General features: G+C 44.4%; 1 long non-coding RNA gene across 1 annotated transcript in view; it reads right to left on the reverse strand.

Moving 5' to 3' along the window:
• Positions 1-5,700: 5,700 nt before the first annotated feature.
• The window catches only part of LOC108527598 (uncharacterized), a 63,605-nt gene continuing 60,861 nt past the window's right edge, over positions 5,701-8,444 (reverse strand). The window contains exon 3 of the long non-coding RNA XR_001884851.1: positions 5,701-5,762. This is a non-coding gene — a long non-coding RNA (uncharacterized LOC108527598). The remainder of the gene's footprint in view (positions 5,763-8,444) is intronic.

The raw sequence follows: 8,444 nt of genomic DNA on the forward strand, positions 1-8,444 counted from the left end.
AGCCTGTTGCTCCTGGGCTACAAACCTGTACAGCATGTTACTGTAGTGAATACTGTAGGCAACTGTAACACAATAGTAATGATTTGTTATCTAAACACAGAAAAGGTACAGTAAAAATACAGTATAAAAGATAATAAATGGAGCCAGGAGCAGTAGCTCATGCCTGCAATCCCAACGGTTTGGGAGGCAAAGGTGGGAAGATTGCTTGAGCCCAGGAGTTTAAGACTAGCCTGGGCAACATGGTGAAAACCCATCTCTGAGAAACAAAAAGAAAGAGGGGGGAGAGAGAGAGAGAGAAAGAGAGAGAGAGAGAGAGAGAGAAAGGGAAGGAAGGAAGGAAGGAAGGAAGGAAGGAAGGAAGGAAGGAAGGAAGGAAGGAAGGAAGGAAAGAAGGAAGGAAGGAAAAGAGAGAGAAAGGAAGGAAGGAAGGAAGGAAGGAAAAGAGAGAGAAAGGAAGGAACGGAGGAAGGGAGGGAGGAAGAGAGGGAGGGAGGGAAGGAAGGAAAACTAGCCAGGCATGGTGGTGCGAAGGGAGGGAGGGAGGGAGTCTGGGAGGTTGTGGCTGCCGTGAGCCATGATTACACCACTGCACTTCAACCTGGGCAACAGAGCAAGACCCTGAAACAAACAAACAAACAAACAAAAGATAAAAATGGTACACTTGTATAGGGCACTGACCATGAATGGAGCTTGTAGGACTGGAAGCTGCTCTAGGTGAGTCAGTGAGTGAATGGTTAGTGAATGTGAAGGCCTAAGACATTACTGTGCACTACTGTAGACTTTATAAATACTGGACACTTAAGTTCACTAAATTTATTTTTAAAATACTTTTCCTTCTTGAATAATAAATTTAACTTACTATAACTTTTCATCTGTACAAATCTTTTGTTTTACTTTTTGACTCTTTTGTAATAAGTTAACTTAAAACACAAACACATTGTACCACTGTACAAAAAAATTTCTTTCTTTATATCCTGATTCTATAAGCTTTTCTCTATTAAATTTTTTTTACATTTTCAACTTTTTGTTAAAAATGAAGACACCAACACACACGTTACCCTTGGTCTGCACAAGGTCAGGATCTTGCCCCACTGAAAGGTCTTCAGGGAGCAGTAACACACAAGGAGCTGTCATCTCCTGTGATAACAGTGCCTTCTTCTGAAATACCTTCTGAAGGACCTACCTGAGGCTGTTTTACAGTTAACTGTTTTTTTATAAGTGGAGTATACTATAAAACAATGAAAAAAGCATCGTAAATACATAAACCAGTAGCATAGTCATTGGTTACCGTTATCAAGTGCTATATACTATAGATAATTGTATGTGTTATACTTTTTTAATGTGCAAATGCACTTCTTTATTTTTTATTTCCATAGTTTTTTGAGGAACAGGTGGTATTTGGTTACCTGAGTAAGATCTTTATTGTTGATTTGTGAGATTTTGGTACACCCATCACCAGAGCAGTATACACTGAACCCAATTTGTAGTCTTTTGTTGCTCACCCCCCTACCCCTCTTTCCCCCATGTCCCCAAAGTCCATTGTATCTTTCTTATGCCTTTGCATTCTCATAGCTTAGCTCCCACTTATGAGTGAGAACATGCGATGTTTGGTTTTCCATTCCTGAGTTACTTCACTTACAATAATAGTCTCCAGTTCCATTCAGGTTGCTGTGAATGCCATTAATTTGTTCCTTTTTATGGCTGAGTAGTATTCCATCATATATATATTATTATATATATATTATATATATTATATATATACATACACATACATACACACACATACCACAATTTCTTTATATACTTGTTCGTTGATGGGGATTTGGGCTGATTCCACATTTTTCTAATACTTTTATACAACTGTCAGTACAATAGGTTTGTTTACACCAGCATCACTACAAATGTGAGAAATGTGTCCTGCTGCCATGGTAGGACAGCTACAATGTCAGGAATTTTTCAGCTCCATTACAATCTTATGAGATCACTGTTGCATGTACGATCCATCATTGATGGAAACATTGTTAGGTAGTACATAGCTACATTTGTTTCCTGTGGCTACTGTAACACATTACTATCAACTAACTCAGCAGCATAAAACAATCGAAATTTATTCTCTCATAGTTCTGGAAGGCAAAAGTATGAAATCAGTTTCACTGGGCTGAAAGCAAGGTGTTAGCAGAACCACACTACTGAGGTTCTAGGGGACAGTCCTTCCTTGCCAGCTTCTAGTGACACTACTGAGATTCTAGGGGACAGTCCTTCCTTGCCAGCTTCTAGTGGCTGCCAACATTCCTTGACTTGTACTATATCACTCCAATCTTTGCCTCTGTGGGGGTGGGTGGATAAACATAACATAAAGGTTACCATAATAACCATTTGTAAGTGTACAGTTCAGTAGCATTAAGTACACTCACAATGTTGAGCAACCACCACCATCATCCATCTCCAGAACTTCCCCAACTGAAACTCCGTACCCATTAAACGCTTACTTCCCATTCCCCCTCCTCCCAACCCCTGGAAACAACTGTTCTACTTTCTGTCTCTCTGAATTTGACCACTCCAGGTACCTCCTATGAGTGGAGTCACAACGTGCCTCTGTCTTCACATCACCGTCTTATCTGTGTCTGTCTGTCTCCCTCTGCCTCTCCTTCATAAAGCCAGTTTTGATGGTATTTAGGGCCCATCTAGATAATCCAGGATGATCTCTCCTCATCTCAAGATTCTTAGTTTAGGCCGGGCATGGTGGCTCACGCTTGTAATCCCAGCATTTTGGGAGGCCAGCCAAGGCAGGCGGATAGCCTGAGTTTGGGAGTTTGAGACCGGCCTGGCCAGCATGGGGAAACCCCAGCTCTACTAAAAATATAAAAATTAGCTGGGCATGGTGGCAGGCGCCTGTAATCCCAGCTACTCTACAAGCTGAGGCAGGAGAATCGCTTGAACCCGGGAGGCAGAGGTTATAGTCAGCCAAGATCACACCATTGCACTTCAGCCTGGGAAACAGAATGAGACTCCATCTGAAAAAAAAAAAAAGTCTTAGTTTTATCACATTTGCAAAGATTATTTTTCAAAACACAGTAGCATTTACAGGTGCCAGGGATTAGGACCTGATGTCCTTGAGTGGACAGCTCAAGGTATTACAGTCAGAAGTCTGAATGGGGAAGGATTTGCTGGAGAAAGCAGAATTGGAGATGCTTTGAAGTAGGGGAAGGAGCTGCTGGAGGGGGTGAATTCAGGTCCAGGGGTAATAGCCAAAAGGTTACCAGGTAAAGAGAGGGGCCAGAAAAGGAAACTATTGAGCTGGCCTCAGGCTACCCTTGGAAGCTGATGTCTAGGCATGGGGGCAGTGAAGAAGGAAGATGGAAAGCTGAAAGAGACAAAGTGCTCCCGACCTTTCCTCTAAAGCTGAAGTCAATAAGAGGTTAACCTCTGGAGGATCTGAGCCCCAGCTCAGCCCCTGACATGCTGAGTGACCTTAGGCAAGTCCTCTGTGTTCTCTGAGTATCACCTCTACAGTGGGGATCAAATTTGATCTAATAGAGGCTTGCTTAGTGCCTGCCATGCATGTCAGCTTTGGATTGGAACCAGAACCCAGGTTACTGGAACTGCCTCATCCTCTAGATCTTTCCTATAGCTCTTTCCTCTAGATCTCAAATCCCAGACTGGCTTCAGACAGAAGCCATGGGGTGAGAAGCTGCAAGACACCCAGCCTACCTTCCCCAGAGTCCTTCACAGGGAACTGCCTCAACACTGTTCTCAATCTGGGGCAGCAGGAAGAATGTGTTGGCTGGAAGTTGGAGGCCTGGGTTCAAGAACCAGTTCCTCTGGCCTTAGGCAGATCACTCTGAAACTGTCTCTGCACCTGTCAAATTTGGCAGAACTTGACCAGCTGGTCTCTTAAGAAGGATCCTGGTGCCAATTCTGACTCTAACCAGGCTCCTGAAGCTCTCTGGGCCTCCATTTATTGCCTGTTTCACTGGGGACAATAAGCACTGGATAGGTGCATGTCAATCTTATTTCATCCTGTCTCATCCCCTACTATATCTGCCAGCCCCAGGGATGACATTTCCTATTGCTCACCACCATTTCTAAAAGCACAAAGTGGGAACATGACCATCGCTGGTAGAGCAGCAAGCTTCTCCCTGAACACTTATCACCCAACAGACTCAGCAGGGGCTTCACAGTTGGGCACACTTGGCTGCTATTCTGGCTCACCCTCTTATTATCTAGGTAACCTCACAATACATTATGTAACTTCTGGAGACCTCATTTGCAAAATGGAGATAATAACATTTAAGATAAATGAGACAGCATATGGAAAATGTTTCAGCACACTGCCAAGCACATATTTAATGCTCAATAAAATGATTCACTTTTATCTTTCTTATTATTGTCACCTTATCTAGACTCAAAGATGGAGTCTTGAGCTGGGGCCCTGACCTCACAGAGCAGGAGACAGACACAAAAAAGAATATATGAACTATGTCTTGTGACAAGTGGTACAGCTTCAGTCTTCACAATGACCCTATTGCTATCCCCATTTTACAGACAAGAGCACTGAGACTCAAAAGGGTTAAGTTACTTGGGTCCTAGATCCCTCGGCTGGTAAATGGCCAAGCTGGCGCTCAACTCCCTGTACCAAAGCCTATACCACTAGTGCAGAGGGAAGGAAGAGGAGGGGATACAGCAAGGAGAAGTGAAGCCTTAGTCCTGATTCTGAGACTACTCCAAAGCCAGCATATCCCTCTAGCCCTTCTCCCACTTCACCTCCAGTTTGACACTTGGACCCAGCTGTATGAAAGTCTGAGGTATTTCAATGAGTCATTAATTACAAAAATGCAGGCAAAAGTCAGCAGTGTAATGTAGGCATCATTGTCTGCCAGACACCTTGCTTTTCTGAAAACTCAGAACCCAGGATAAGAGCAGGTGGAGTGGGAAGGTGAGATGTCACTCAGGACCTGCAGAAGTCGGCTCTCTGAGAGCCATTCCTCAGTGTGACTGTTACCCCATGGACCTCAGCTCCCTCTGCAATGTAAGATGAGGCAGAGAAGGAGCTCCTGACAGGAGGTGGCCCACAGGCCTGCAGGTACTGCTGAGGACCTCACCATGGCACTCACCTGTGAGCCTCATACCCCACACTGCCAGCTGACCACCCTTCAGTCAACCTGCCAGTGAGGCTGGGATTCCAGGAACACAAAAACCAGGCAGGCACAGTGGCTCACACTTGTAATCCCAGCACTTTGGGGGCTGAGACAGAAGGATCGCTTGAGCCCAGGAGTTAGAAACTGCAGTGAGTTATGATGGCACCACTGTACTCCAGCCTGGATGACAGGGCAGGACCTTGTAGAGTGATTAGTGTTTCTTGCTTCAGAGACAGGTGTGACCTCTTCAGTGGGTGGTACCAGCCTCTGTGGGCCAAACTCCTGAATTGAGCAGGTGAAAACATGCTCCTGCCTGAGTTGGAGGAATGAAGGAATATCATCCAAAGGCCCGGTGTTACTTCCCATATCTTGGAATTATGGAACTGGGGCAGATGAGTGGATCATCTGAGGACACTGAGCCCAGGAAAGAGATGAGTCTTACTCAAGGTCACAGGTCATGACAGTGGCAGAGACTCCCGGGGTTCTGCTTTCCACCACAGGTTCCCTCTCATGTGGCAAATAACTTACCAAACACCAGCTGTTTTCAGGGTGCAATGGTGCTCCAACTTGCCTCTGTGCTCCTTGTCTTGTGTAATTCTTCTCTCTGGCTCTTCCAGGTTGCGCCTGCACAATTCCAGGCACATAGTAGGAGCATTATTATTTAATAGTAATATTGGATAATGTAACAATCCAATTAATAAGCCAATATGTAATAGTTAATACTATTAATACTATTACATGCTAATGAGATAATTATATTATCCAATTAATAAGCCAATATTAGTAGTTAATACTATTAATACTATTACATACTAACGATATAACATATGGTGCATGCTTAGCACAATGCATATGTTATCTCATTAGTCATCACATTTGTGAAATAGATATTGTGACCCCTGTTTTACAATGGTTAATTTGTTCAAGGTTATACTACTAGCAAGTGATAGAGCTTAGACTCATACTTAGGTCTATTGGACTCTAAAACTCTCTTTAATAATTATTATTTTTATATTTTAGAGACAGGGTCTTGCTCTGCTGTGCAGGCTAAAGTGCAGTGGCATGATCATAGCTCCCTGCAGTCTTGAATTGCTGGGCTCAAGTGATCCTCCTGCCTCAGCCTCCCAAGTAGCTGAAACTGCAAGTGTGCACCACCGTGTATGGCTAATTTTTTAAAGTTTTTGGAGATATGGGGTCTTGCTATCTTGCTCAGACTAGTCTTAAACTCCTGTCCTCAGGCAATTCTGCTGCTGTGGCCTCCCAAAACTTGGAGATTACAGGTGTGAGCGAACACATCCAGCCTCTGTTCAAGAAATTGTTGCTGAAAGAAGGAATGAATCACTGAGCAAAAGGCACCATACTGGCCTTATGGGAAGCATACAGATCAGTTGTTTATGTATTTTACTAATGCATCCTGCTAAATGAGGAAACAGGTACGTAAATACTAAGGCCTAATGTAGATCCACCCATAATAGGGTCCTAATACTGCTTTGAGGTCCAGAGAAGGGAGCAATTTCTTCCATTGGGAGTGGAGTGTGAGGAGGTTTCATGGGGTGAGAGTGCATTTGAACCTAGCCAAGTAGGATGGTAGAATTCAGACACGTAAAGGTGGCAGATGGAGCACTAGGCAAGGTAGTCCTGGGAACTCATTGGAAGAAACAGCACTGATGAAATGCAGGAGAAGGGAGATCCTGGGAACAGCAACCAGTCCAGCTGGGTTGGACTAAGGATGTGTGAGGAGAGGAGGTTGGGGGATGGGAAGCCAGAAGCAGGTTGGCACCAGGTGGTGGAGGACCTTGAATGTCAGGCTGGGGCCTTTGGGTTTTCTTCAGGGGAGGTGGGGAGCCCCTGACAAATTTGGGTCAGAGTGACATGGCTCATTATGCAGGATGAGTGAAGGAAGGGGAGACCTGGAGGAGGGAGACCAGAAGAGACTGTTGCAATAATCCAGGGAGGGATGATGTGGCCTGGCCTGAGGTGCTGTTGGGCTTAGTGATGAGAAAAACACTAGGAGAAGCGTTCCAAAGGAAGACTCCATGGGGTCCAGAAATTGGCTAAGGGGTGAAATGCGGGCAAGAGTCAAAGAAATAGCATGGGGTCAGAAGGCCTGAGTTCTGATTCCAGCTGAGTGACATAGCCTCCTGGGCCTCCCTGGGCCTCCCTGTCCCACTTGTGAAAGTTAGGGGATGAGTTATGCCATGTCTAGTGGCTTTTCCAGGGGTTATGTTCAAAGTACTCTCTAATTTCCTGGTCTTCAAAAGACGCTGACCGAGTTGTGACTGAGGCAAGCAGATTTTGGAGGTGCAGACCAGCTGGTTTCCTTGGGGTGGTGAGCTGATTCTGGGCTCCTCTCAGTGAGCTCCTCTCTGGGCTCCTCTCCTCTCTAACTCAGTGAGGTAACTGAGTGTCCATGTATACTGTTATATATGGATAGTCAGGAAACTGCAATAACCGTGTTAGCTGCTCTGCTCCCTTAAGCATTTTTTGCAGCAGAGGTATGTTGGCATGACTTAGGTTATTGCCTAAATTGTGTACCTCCAGAGAGGGGAGTGTGTGGCTTCTTGACTTCTCAAAGTACCAACACACTGGTCGATAAGGCTCAAGTTACGGGACTTGCAAAGGGTCCCAGAGAAAGATCTAAAGTGTCAGAAATCTAGAGAATTCCCCGGAGTCTTCTCTCAGTTCCTCTACCCACAGGCCATCAAGGCTTCAGGTTCCATCCAGAACCTGAGTCTGACACAGCTGGAGATGTGGCAAGAGGTCCCAGTAGCATGATGCAGGAACCCCAGAAAGTTTAAAGGCCAATGGGCTGAGAAATTAGGAAGATGGTGGAGGCAGGTTGCTGAGAAGCAGAGAGGGGAAGGGACTTGTTAGGGTGACACAGTGTGTCAGGTGAAACAAGGACTGGAAGCTAGAGTTTTTGAATTCCTTCTCAGATGTTTCTTTATTCTTTCTTTCCCTGAGGACAACCTCTCTGGGCATATATATACACATATGTGTGTATATGTATGTGTATATGTATGTATAAGTACAGAGTGACACCCTGTCTCAAAAAAATATGCAAATATATAAACATATATAAACAAATATATATGTATATATGTAAAAAATACACATATACATATATATGTATATATATATATGTCTCATTTTGTAGCCCAGGCTGGAGTGTGAACACTGCTCACTGCTGCTTCAACCTCCTAACCTCAAGTGATCCACCTACCTCAGCCTCCCAAAGTGCTGGGATTATAGGCATGAGCCACCACACCTGCTCAACACATATTTTTTTTTTTTTTTTTTTTTTTT

The sequence above is a fragment of the Rhinopithecus bieti genome, unplaced genomic scaffold (assembly GCF_001698545.2).
Source record: "Rhinopithecus bieti isolate Rb0 unplaced genomic scaffold, ASM169854v2 scaffold_4666, whole genome shotgun sequence".
NCBI lineage: Eukaryota > Metazoa > Chordata > Mammalia > Primates > Cercopithecidae > Rhinopithecus > Rhinopithecus bieti.